The following is a 12,164-nucleotide window of genomic DNA, read 5'->3' as shown; positions in this document are numbered from 1 at the left end:
GAAAGAGAAAAAGAAAAAAAAAGGCAAGTAGGCAGCTGACAAGATTAAAACCATTGGAGGGGGGATCCAAAATCTGCTACATGTATTGGATTCAGTCTTAACACCTGCAAGCCACCACTCCACTTGCTAGCTCAAGTCAAAAGTTCTTTCAGGTAACCAGTAAAGTAATTGGCTAAATAATGCCTGAAAACTTATTTTCTATTTCTTGTTCTGAGGCTTGTACCTCAGAACAAACCTCAAAATTTGATGAACTCTTTGATGAACAAATTTGATGAATTCTTCACCCAGAGTTCATCAAATAGAAAGGTTACACCATCTCACTGATGTTGCCTATCATTTTATTCTAAATCAGCCCTAACTTGTTTCTTCATTTTGGGTGAAAGATGTCTTTTTGAGTTTGGTTACTTAAGCCTTCTATTCTAGTGATAGAAAGGCTTCCATTAAATTTAACTGACCTTTCTGCTAGCTTAAGAAAATAATTTGTACAGATTCTGTACTATTCTGGCTATTTTTATTAATAATTACCCTCTAAAAATATTAGAGTTCTATTTTTTCTTGCAAATTTCAGCTTATTCTCTGATATTGGGAAAGGACCTCAAAATAACTGTTCTCATAGCTTATTATTATATTCTGATTCTTGTTCTCCATGTCACAAGACACTCAGTCAAGATGACGATGGGATGGCGAAGAGGCTGTCCAGTGGTACAGCTGCTCCCTCATTATAAGAAACACATGAGCACTGATAATGGGGCCTATAGGGTGATGTAACATTGTAACATGATGTAACATGATGTAGCATAACCAGGCTATTTTTGTTTCCTTTCCCTTTGTGTTCATCTGGAGGAATTTCTCTGAAGAGGGTATATTACTTTTTATTTGTTTGCATGTCACTGGAACCGTGATTCTGTTCAGCAAAGTAGGCACTTATGCAGCAGCAATGATAACAGCAACCAATTAGAAAGTCATAATGGTGGATCTAAACAAAATTTCAAACATCTCAGGTTTTGTAGCTTCGTAACTCATTATGCAAAGAGCTGCAACAAACTCACTGCACTGTGTTCAACTTTGATATTTTCAGTACAAGTTCCTAGAATTCTGTGCCTTGAGATGTGAGATGTAAAGTAATCTGGCTCATGAATATTTTTCTTCACTTGTAGGTGAACAAACACCACCAGTCCTATTTAAATTTCTGGTCACTGCTCCTAGATAACAGTAGCACGTCTTCCCTAGCTTATAGGTGATCACAAAGTGAAAACAAACACTAACAAACCAAGGATTTCATGACTCAGGAAATGACCTTTCCACTAAAAACAATTTTCTAACAGAAAGAGGTGAATTGCATCCTTCAATTACAAGTAAACTAGCATTTGTTAACAGTCCTTTAATATTCTGACAATAGATCCCTGTGCACCATTCATAGTTTCATAGCCATAATAATAAGTAGTCTGTAATTCAGAATTTATGTGGAATTATGTGAGTTGACCTGGGTGACCCACCACAGACTACAGAGGCTTCTTTTAAAGGGCCTGGCACACTGAATGTTGGACTCTGCAGAGACGTGAGAGGACAGTCTTTGTTCTAAAGTGCAGTCTATCTACACTGTGAGCTATACCAAAGAAAATAAGTAAGGTGATACTGATGAGTCCTCTCTGATGCACATAGAAAGGAAAGGGCCAACAAGAGCAGAACAGCAAGAAACCTGTATCACCCTCCAAGCTAGTCCAGCTAGGTCTGAGTAAAGTAGAAGCAAAGGCAGTCCTAGAAAACTGCTTTATTATTTACTGAACCCTACAGTACAGGCGGAAAAGGAACTGAATCATGACTATCATGACTTCCTAAATAACACTATAGGCTTTGAGCTACCCTTAGGGAAATGTAACATTAAACAATTGCATCAACGTATTTGCTTGCAAAGTGCCAAATCTAGACAAGCTGCAGAGAACATCACTTGAACTATCAATGGAGACCTTAAACTATGTGTCCATGTGCACACAGGAGGAACTCTTACTCTTATGCCAGCTATTCAGGTGCCCTAGAACAAGTGCTGGATTGACAGGACTTGAAGATACCACCCACATAGACACATATAAATCTGAGGTTTTCCATCCCATCTCAAAAAAAAATGAGTCAAAACTGGTGCTATTTGATTGTTGATAACAAATGCACCTGATATTGCAGAACTAGTGCATTGACACAAGTTGGACAGATGAGGCTGTAAGATCTGAAGGGAAGGAGAAGACTGACAGCTCTAGTTTAAGCCAGTACTGTTCCAGCAGTAAGACACTTTCATGATATTCTCACTCTGCTATGTCAAACCTGATCACAGGATTTGGAAGTGGTAGTGTGAGTTTGGCCCCTGAACAGCATGATATAGTTGGGTGTTGCTTGTTGATATTGAAGTTCTTGCCTGATCAGGCCAGACAGGACATTCAAATATCAGTGCAATTAGTAAGCACTTAATGTTAACAATTGCCTCTACTAGATTTAGAGCTGACTCAGCAATAAATAGCCAGGAATTTAATTGGTATGGTTTATTTTTAGATTCCTTGAGTCCATGACCAACATTTCAAAATCAGCTCTAAGAATTAATGGACTTTAATAATACAGAAATATTTCTTCCCCTTGTACAGCTCTCAGAAATGCAGGTAAGAGATGAACTGATGTTAATCTTGTAAAAGATCATTATTTCCCAGAAGCTGTAGCCTAGTTCAAAAGGAAAATTCTGCTGTCACCTTTTCATCTTTCCCCACTTTCAACAAACAGGCAATAGGTATACCCCAGACCTTCCCTCTCAATTAACACAAAAGCCTCTAATAGCCTTGTCAGAACATCAGGCTATTTCCTCTTCTTACACTTGTGTATTTTGATTACTTTTGTTCCAGAGAGTTTTGGATGTAGTACTGCAATGGAAGAGATCTGGTATTTCTGGTCCTATCAAAACTCCTAAGAACTAGAAACCTCAGAACAAAAATCTGTTACCTGAAAACACATAGTTTGTACCTGCTGCTTTTCTTCCTGGATAATTGAACAGATGAAAAACATTCCATGGTGATCAAACAATTTAAGTGCCCCTGGGCCTTTAAAAACTACTTTAGATATTAGGCGTGCTTCCAATTTTGATAGCAGTAATATCTTATTCTGTAACCTATGGCTGGCAATATAATTCTTATCTCTCACAGATGATCTCAGTTTTTATTTTAAATTCCCATGATTATATCAGTTCAACCAGTCACCACCCCGTATTAGGGCATCTTCCTATTTTTTACTACTGTAAGGTCTTGTCTCTTCCCAAAAGAATGAAGAATAATGAAATTATATGAAATTCTCACCTTCTTTTGTCAGAAAAAGAGAGGCTTAATACACTACTAAAATAAGAAGGATTTTTTTTCTTCATTTGCTTTTGTTTGCCTCTCATGAATCCTTAAAAGTGATCTCCTGCCGGAAATTGTTGACTTGCAGTGTTACCATGTCACACCTAGCTGTAAAAATGTATGAAACCAGAAGCCACAACCTACCAGAGCTTTGTGAGTCTACTGATTGCAGTTTATGCTGCTATGTGATCTGCAAACAAATTCAACTCTTCAGACTGAATTCTGGAACAGGATAAGGACTGGGCTGCTCTAACCTGCAAAAAATGAAGAGCCTACACTTCTTAGGCACCAAATTCAGAAGAGCTCTATTAGAAAGCATGCTATATCTGAGCCGCAAAAAGGTTGAAAAGTTTTGCATATCTCTCATAAACACAGTAGCCCTTATTATCTAACCTTTATTTCTCAGCCTGCTAGATTTGCTTATGGGTGTTAAGCTCGTATCAAAATAACCAGTGTACTTGAGTTCAGCTGTTCCATTCTTGATCACACTGAAGAATGGAAACAAAACCTCAGAACATCTATCCACAGAACATCACAGCTTGTCTCCTTCATGAGCTTTAAAATTCACCTATATTAATTCTCTACTTTTTAATTCTTTAGTCATGTAAAGAGAGACCATTATATTGCAACAAGTCCATACACTGTATATTTATTGGAAGGAAACAACATAGCTATCAGTGGAGATTCACATCCATACAATTGATTGCAGTGATTTAGACTTTGTTGCTTGAAATGGAGAATGAGTTTAGCAATCTGACATCTGTATTCCACTTTAACACCGTCTTCCAGATGGCTTTTGATTTACCACTGAGTTGAAGTATACAAGACTTGCTATGACTTCAATAGAAAGAGGTTTGAGACTAGCCAGTACTTGAAACCCTTCACAATGGAATTTAACTCACTTCTCATCAGTCTTGAGACACTTTAAACAGATAGGCAGCAGAATCTAATGATTTTTTTTATTTTTTTTTTTTCTGGAGAATACTGTTAGTAAGGTCAGAGAAGAAAGGGACTGGGGCAAAAGCAAGGTGAACATAAAAAAAGAATAATTCCTGAGAATTTACTGTAAAATTCAGCTGAGCATTTTCATTTGCTCATACTTGTGCTCATGGACATTGAGCTTTTGCATTTGATTTGCAAAAATATTCACAGAACACAAAATAAAGATAGATGCTTTTATGTAATTATTTATATTGAAGTGGGCCCTGTACTGTGAGCGGCTCACAGGACCATCAGAATTTATTGATACCTTTGTAGAAATTGACACACCAGATTCAAAGTGTGTGTATGCTTCTAATTCTACTCCAATACCCTCCCTGCAAAACTGCCATAATTATTAGGAGAGAAGGTTCAGACAAAAATGAAGGAAAAAGTTCAGAATGGAGAGAGAAAACACATTTCTGTGCAACAAATTCTTTCAGATTGAGTCTCATCTGTGTTTTGCCACCAAGCTTCTAGTCCTTTACATTTTTTTTCCCAAATTCTTTTTCAGGTCTTTTTTATTCATAGATGATCTTTTAATACTTGGCCAAAACCTACTAAGTGCCACATCAATGTTATCTTTTTCCAAAAGTTAATTATACACTTGATGAATATTTATGCTAATAAAATTTTAATTACTTTGCCTTTTAAATTTGATTTATTTAGTATTACGAAGCAAGTAAATAAGGTCTAGCTAACCAGGACAGCTATAATTACAATCTCTTCAAACCTTTGTAGACTCATTCTTGAGTTGACCTTTTCTGTCCAAAAATGGCATCCTACTATTGAGCAGAAAATGAATCACATGACATCATGAAGATTCACTAGCATCTCACAAATTCCATAGCTAATGCCAGTAGAAAAGAGCATGCATACACACACAAAAAACATGGATGCACGATAGACCATCTGCTCTACACAGTAGTATGTAGATGAAAGCACAAGGCATTTCTCCAGCTGTTTCTTGTAACAGTGATCATAGAAATTAAGATGTTGCAGTAAAGTCTGTGAAATTAAGTCTAAAACAATAGGTCTATCACATGCCAAAAATAATCAAAACACAGTCTTGTCCTAAGGAAAGGCACATCTCAGCACACTGTAAATAATGCTTTGCTATCCTTTCATGAAGTAGTTTGCAAAGAGTAAATTTTAGTTAATAGGAGGATGGTTCTCTCATATTTCCTTCTGCACTATGCTGAAACAGGGACTGTCGTAATATATATCGTTCATGCTGTACACTGGACCTTCTACTTTACATACGCTGCAAATTCTCTTTATAAAAGGGAACACAACTTCCATTAAACGTCAATGTCCATAACTGCAGTTTGTCACCTGAACCTGTTTTTAGCTGCTGCACCCGAACTGCACTGTAATATGTAGTAAGCAGTCAAGAGGGCAGACCAGATGCATAGCATTATTATTATCTGTACTACACATGGACTAAAACTGCTTAAGCTTTTAGCTACAGCTACTTAACATCACTCCCATCCTTACATACATCCATAGACCTTATATGTAGCTTCAAAATCTTTTCATTCCAGAGTTCTGTGTCTTGTTCTTCTGACAGAGTGCATTCCTTCATCTCGTGAAAACAGGTTCTGTTTCTATCGCATCTGTAAATTTGTAAATCCATATTTATAACCAACCTCATAATCTGCACAGAGATCAGGTTTATAAGTTTATCCTTCCATTGCTACTGTATCTCATGCATAGTACTAATATAACTGTCCATGTCTTGATACCATATGATATAGGTGGAAGGGACCTCTTTTCCCCAGTAAGAATCTTGACAATATCTAATATCCTGGGCCAGATCCACAAAGGTATCACAGTTCCTGTCTCATATTTGGCTTTGGATACCAAAATTACTTTTTAACTTTCAAAGAGTAAGTAACAGATTTGCACACCTTTGTGATCTTTGCATTCTTTTTGCTACTTGGTGTTATTTCTGCTGCAGCCTAGATACGCCAGTTGTTGCTAGCATCTTATACTTTGACTTTTGGGAGATTTGACCACTCAGTGTATAATCAAGTTACTTGTATGATTGCTCAGTCTCAGTTGTTCTGGACAAAAGCTTTATTCCAAAGCAAGCAATGGAACCTCGTATTTCAGAACATGCCTCAGTGTTTTCACGGTATTTTGGTTATCACCATAGGGATAACAGGTAGCAATTATAATGTGTTCTAAATTATACTTTTCAGTAATGGACCATGAATTTCCTGATGACAGTAAGTGGACAGGTTTGTCTACAATGGGTTGATCTGACATTGCACATTTCAGGTACACCATTTGAAAAATTTAGAGAAGTGCATGACTTTGAAGTGGCTGAAAAAGTAGTATCTTCAACGCAAGCAGTTTTCAGAATCAGATCTCTATCCCTATTTTCTTAGAGTCTGTCTAACTACTGAGAAACTCAGAATTTCCATGCAGAGGACAGATTTACAGCTGCGTTTAACTCACAGTTTTCTGCAATTTTGAATACATATGAGGCTCTTCCATAGAATGGTTTGGGTTGTAAGGGACCTTAAAACCCAGCTGCCATGGGCAGTTCCACCCCCTGCCCCCTGCCATGGGCAGGGACACTCTCCACTACACCGGGTTGCTCAAAGAACCATTCAGCCTGGCCTTGAACACTTCCAGTGATGGGACATCCACAGCTTCTGTGGTCAACCTGTCCCAGTGCCTCACCACCGTCATAGTAAATAATTTCTTCCTTATATCTGATCTAAATCTACCCTCTTTTAGTTTAAAGCTCCTTGCCCTATCACTACATTGCCTGCAGAGTCGCTGTCCAGCTTTTTTTTGTAGGCTCCCTTTAGGTACCAGAAGACTGCTATAAGGTCTTCCTGTAGCCTTCTATTATCCAGGCTGAACAAACCCACCTTTCTCACCTGTCTTCAGAATAGAGGTTCTCCACCTCTGTGCTTATCTTTGTGGCCCTCTGGATTCACTCCAAGTCCCATGTCCTTTTTGTGTTGGGGGCTCCAGAGCTAAACGCAGTAGTCTCAGTATTTGCCCTCTCCATCTTCCTGGTGGAGTGGCCTGTAGCAGACCTTCACTGTAATGTCACCTGTCTCTTCCCTCCCTTTAATCCTGACCCATAAGCTCTCTATCAGCTCCTCATCCATCCCCAGGCAGAGCTCCATGCACTCCAGATGCTCATTGGCATAGAGTGTGATGCCCCCTCCTCGTCTCCCCTGCCTGTCCTTCCTAAATGCTTCAATTCTAACACTCCAGTTATGGGAGCCATCCCACCATGTCTCCATGATACCAATAAGATTATAGCCCTGCAGGTGTGTGCACATCTCTTATCTCCTCTTGTTCATTCCCCATGATACGTGCATTTGCATAGAAACACTTAAGTTGGGTCCTTGATGAAGCTGATTTACTGGCAGGAAATAAACAGAGCCTAATTTTAATCAAGGAGAAAATAGATTTATAGCTGCTGAGGATCTGGCTATTTCAGCTTGATTTTGAGAAACATCACAACATAAAGACTCCACTAAGAAAAATAAAATCCACAAGGAAAGGCAAATATTCTTTACTGGTCTTTCAAAGCCTCACTTCTTGAAAACATTTACCTAAGACAGACATAACTAAGGTCCTTGTTTCCAAATAGTAATGTCTGTCTGCAGTTCAATGTTTGTCTTACCTGGTCTCTGAAGGAATCCTTTGATCTCTGTCCACATTCATTGCGTTCCTTGTAAGCTTCACATCCTTTGCATAAAGTTTTTTCATGAGTAGGGAAGCTAATGAAACCTTGTTTCCTGCAAGTAGGTACTCTTTATCTCCTCATCTGTCATCTTAGTTCTGAGCTCTGACTAGAATTTTTCCTGGATTTTTATTAATGATAGAACAGTATGGTTAGTCTGGAGACTACACAGTATACATGTAACACAAGTCAGTTATCTTAATAAGCTGCTAGCAAGTAGTAACAATGACAACTAAAATCTGGCTGCTTCACCTTCAGTGGATCATTAAATTGTTAGTTCTTCTACCAAATTTCTGATTTTAAATAAATGTGTAGGAATACATTCGAGTACAGAAATGCTGTCTGGATGTGCAGGGATGGGATCAGGAAAGCCAAGGCACTGACAGAACTAAACTTGGCGAGGGATGCAAAGAATAACAAGAATAACAAGTTCTACAGGTACATTGGCAGCAAAAGAAAGAGTAAGGAGAACATAATGAAGATGGAGAACTGGTAATGACAGATGTGGAGAAGGCAGAGGTACTTGACAACTTCTTTGCCTCGGTCTTAACTAGTGGTCAGGCTTCCCACATCTCTCGAGTCCCTGAACCTATAGGCAGGGGCTGGGGGAACAGAGTCCCTCCCACTGTAAGTAAAGAGCAAAGTTCGGGACCTCCTGACGCAACTTAACAACTACAAGTCTATGGGGCCCTGAAGACATGCATCCCAGGGTCCTGAAGGAATTGGCTGATGTAGTCACCAAGACACTCTCCATCATATTTGAAAAATCATGTCTGTCAGGCAAAGTCCCTGGTGACTGGAAAAAGGGAAACATCACTCCCATTTTTAAAAAGGGTAGAAAGGAAGACCCGGGTAACTACAGAGCAGTGAGTCTCAACTCTGTGCCTGGCAAGATCATGGAATGAATCCTCTTGGAGGCAATGTTAAGGCACATGCAGGACAAGGAGGTGATCAAGGACAGCCAGCATGAACAGCCAGTTCTCTTTTGTATTATGGGAATTGTACATCTAGGTAGCCTCCTCAGCACATGTTGATCTAGGTACCTAAGATTTCAAGAAAAAAGAATTTCAACACTTCCCATTGATGCAAATGGGCAGCTCCACATATCTAAATTTTAATTTTAATTTTAGATTTTTAATTTTTATATTTTAATTTAAATTTTTTTGATTTTAGATTTTTTTAAAATTTTACTGATGTCAAGGTATACAAATATGAGATTTTGAGTATGAATGACAGTTATGAATCTTGCCCTCTGTAGGAACACGAAGCTTTTAAAAAAGTGGTCCTTTCTTTAATGCAGCTGTAGTCTGCCCACTTTGTCCACAAAAAAAAAAAAAATACTTAGCTAATTTCCTCTGACTTAAGTGTTGAAATGACACAGAGTACCAGGATCTAAGTCCCATAGTAATGGTAGAAAAAGATTTCTTCTGAGATCCTTCAGATCCTCCAACTGCAACAAATGGGAGATGGAAAACTACAGGGATGCATGTTTATCACATTGATGAATGGATGCTGAAGCAGCTGCTTGCATTCTTTCAAAGTGTATTGGCAATGGTGCTGGCCAGTGTTCTGGAACTCTATCCAGCTGGCTGGAATCCATATTTTTAATAAAAATGATTTACCCAGATCTAATTTATTAGATCTCTTAATTGATGTGAGGTTCACCTCTAGCCCAGATGCTTTCCCTTTCCAGGAGTTATTCAAAATATATGTTTTTAACAAGTAGAGTATGTGCGTTCTAGGCTTGTAAATCATATCATGGATTTTTTTTCAGTTCTGGAAGGGATACAGGAAGGTATCAATGATCACTCACATGCACACAAATATTGCTCAATAAACACAGATAGCAATGTCCTTCTTTTCCTTTCCAGCTGATCAGGTTCATGCAGAAATTAGATAGAAATAAGATTTAAATAGTATGCACTTTGGATGCAGGGCTCAGTCAGATGAGCTCTCTGACCAACAGCTTGTTTGCATAAAACTAGCCCTTTTACTACACTTTATTTTGATTTTTACCATGCTTCTTCTTCACCCATCCACCTTGGCCCCACCCTTTCTCTACTCTTCATCTCTCTCAAAAAAAACACCTTTATATTTCTGATACCATTACATAAGTAACTTTGACTTTACATGGTATTATTGATACAGTTACCTAGATGCCACTGGCCTTGTGATTTCTACTCACAAAAAAGATCCTTGTTATTTCTCTGCAAATATCTGTGAATGTAGCCGTCATGTAATCATATAACTCCTCAATCACCTGTGAAGTCCAGACATCACTCATCATGATATCTGTAAATAGTAGCTTCTCACTTTGTTATTTGTTATATTTAGACTTTCTCATGTCATGCCCAATAGCTACTCACAGTCTGTTTGGTTAGCTAAACCTCAGACCAGGTCCTAATCATCTCTCTGCACACCTTAAAAAACAAATATTTGTTGATTAATGCTCACAGAAGATAGGTATGACTAACATGCCTTAATTTTAGAAAGCTTCATCTGGCCAGCTGGTCATCAAACAGATGTGGGAATTGTAAACCTCCAGTATTTCTTGATACTAATTGATCCTCTGTCTTGCTGAATTGCTGTTTTCTGACACTTCACCAGGGTTTTATACCTCCTGATAGTATTTTTCTCAAATCCATCAGAAACCTAATACTGTCTTAATAACAATTATGCTTTATTTATTTTTCTTTCCATCTTTTTTCCTTTTTCCTTTTGAATTATCTTTAGGTTGTTCACAGCACCCCCATAAAGCTTGTTGGTAAAGATAAGCCAAGGTCATAATGCATTTGTTCATCATGAAACTGTACTCTGTTCATGAAGCCTTCTCTGGTGGGTTACACAGATTTTTGGAAACACTGATGATGGCTTTGTACTGGAACAGATAGGAATCAAAGCCAATAGGAAGGGGAATACAGAGCACAAGTGTATTACACGTATTCCTACTATGCTGTGAGAGCACAAAACCAGTTTAACGTGACTAAAATGCTGATACAGAAATTTTTAATACAAGAATTGGCAAAGCTACAGGACACTTTAGCTACAGAATATTGTTTTGTCTCATGTAAGACACTTCTAATAGTCTTTGGACAAAACTGTAGCTTGTGTAACTTCAGTGACGGTAATATCTTCCTCTAGGGATGTAAACTACTCTTGCAAATTTCTCTTACCGGAAAATTGCCAACAAGAGTGAATAAGTAATTCTGCTGAAAGATTGCTTCTTACACTCAGCCAAATTCATCCCTAAGTTCACAAATGTAACTCTTGATTTGTAATCTTTCTTCTGCTGCAACTTTGTGTATAGTAAAGTTCACAAGTAGTGCTCACCCATGTGAACATTTTGAGAGGATGATCAGTTGGTAGGAGACAGTGGAAGAAATGAATCTTCTCCAGCTTGTCAGGTACCTTGTATTGACTCATCTTTGTGTATCACACATGATGCAAATACTATCACAACAGAGCACCAGCTCAACATGAGCTGGCAATGTGCACTTGGAGCCCAGAAAGCCAACTGTATCCTGGGCTGCATCAAAAAAAGCATGGCCAGGTCAAGGGAGGTGATTCTCTCTCTCTACTCTGCTCACAAGAAATCCCACCTGGAGTACTGCGTTCAGCTCTGGGGCCCCTGGCATAACAAGTACATGGACGTATAAGAACAAATCCAGAGGAGGGCCACAAAGATGACCAAAGGGCTGGAACACTTCTCCTCTGAAGACAGGCTGAGAGAGCTGGGGAAGTTCAGCTTGGAGAAGAGAGAGCTCCAGGGAGACCTCATAGTGGCCTTGCAGTACTTAAAGAGGGGGCCTACAGGAAAGCAGGAGAGGGCCTATTTATCAGGGAGTGTAGTGATAGAAGGAGTAATAGCTTTAAACTAGAAGAAGGTAGGTTTAGATTAGATATAGGGAAGAAATTCTTTTACTGTGAGGGTGGTGAGGCACTGGAACAGGTTGCCCAGAGGACTTGTGGATGCCCCATCCCTGGAAGTGTTTAAGGCCAGGTTGGATTGAGCTTTGAGCAACCTGATTTAGTGGCAGGTGTCCTTGCCCACAGCTGGGGGGTTGGAACTAGACGATCTTTAAGGTGCCTTGCTACCCAAA

The 12,164-nt window shown here is 38.8% G+C and overlaps 1 protein-coding gene across 1 annotated transcript in view; it reads left to right on the top strand.

Moving 5' to 3' along the window:
• Positions 1-12,164, top strand: part of PRMT8 (protein arginine methyltransferase 8) — a 71,980-nt gene that overhangs the window by 16,749 nt on the left and 43,067 nt on the right. The gene's annotated exons all lie outside the window — the stretch shown is intronic.

Source organism: Oxyura jamaicensis, chromosome 1 (genome assembly GCF_011077185.1).
Source record: "Oxyura jamaicensis isolate SHBP4307 breed ruddy duck chromosome 1, BPBGC_Ojam_1.0, whole genome shotgun sequence".
NCBI lineage: Eukaryota > Metazoa > Chordata > Aves > Anseriformes > Anatidae > Oxyura > Oxyura jamaicensis.
This window is presented reverse-complemented; position numbering and strand designations above follow the sequence as displayed.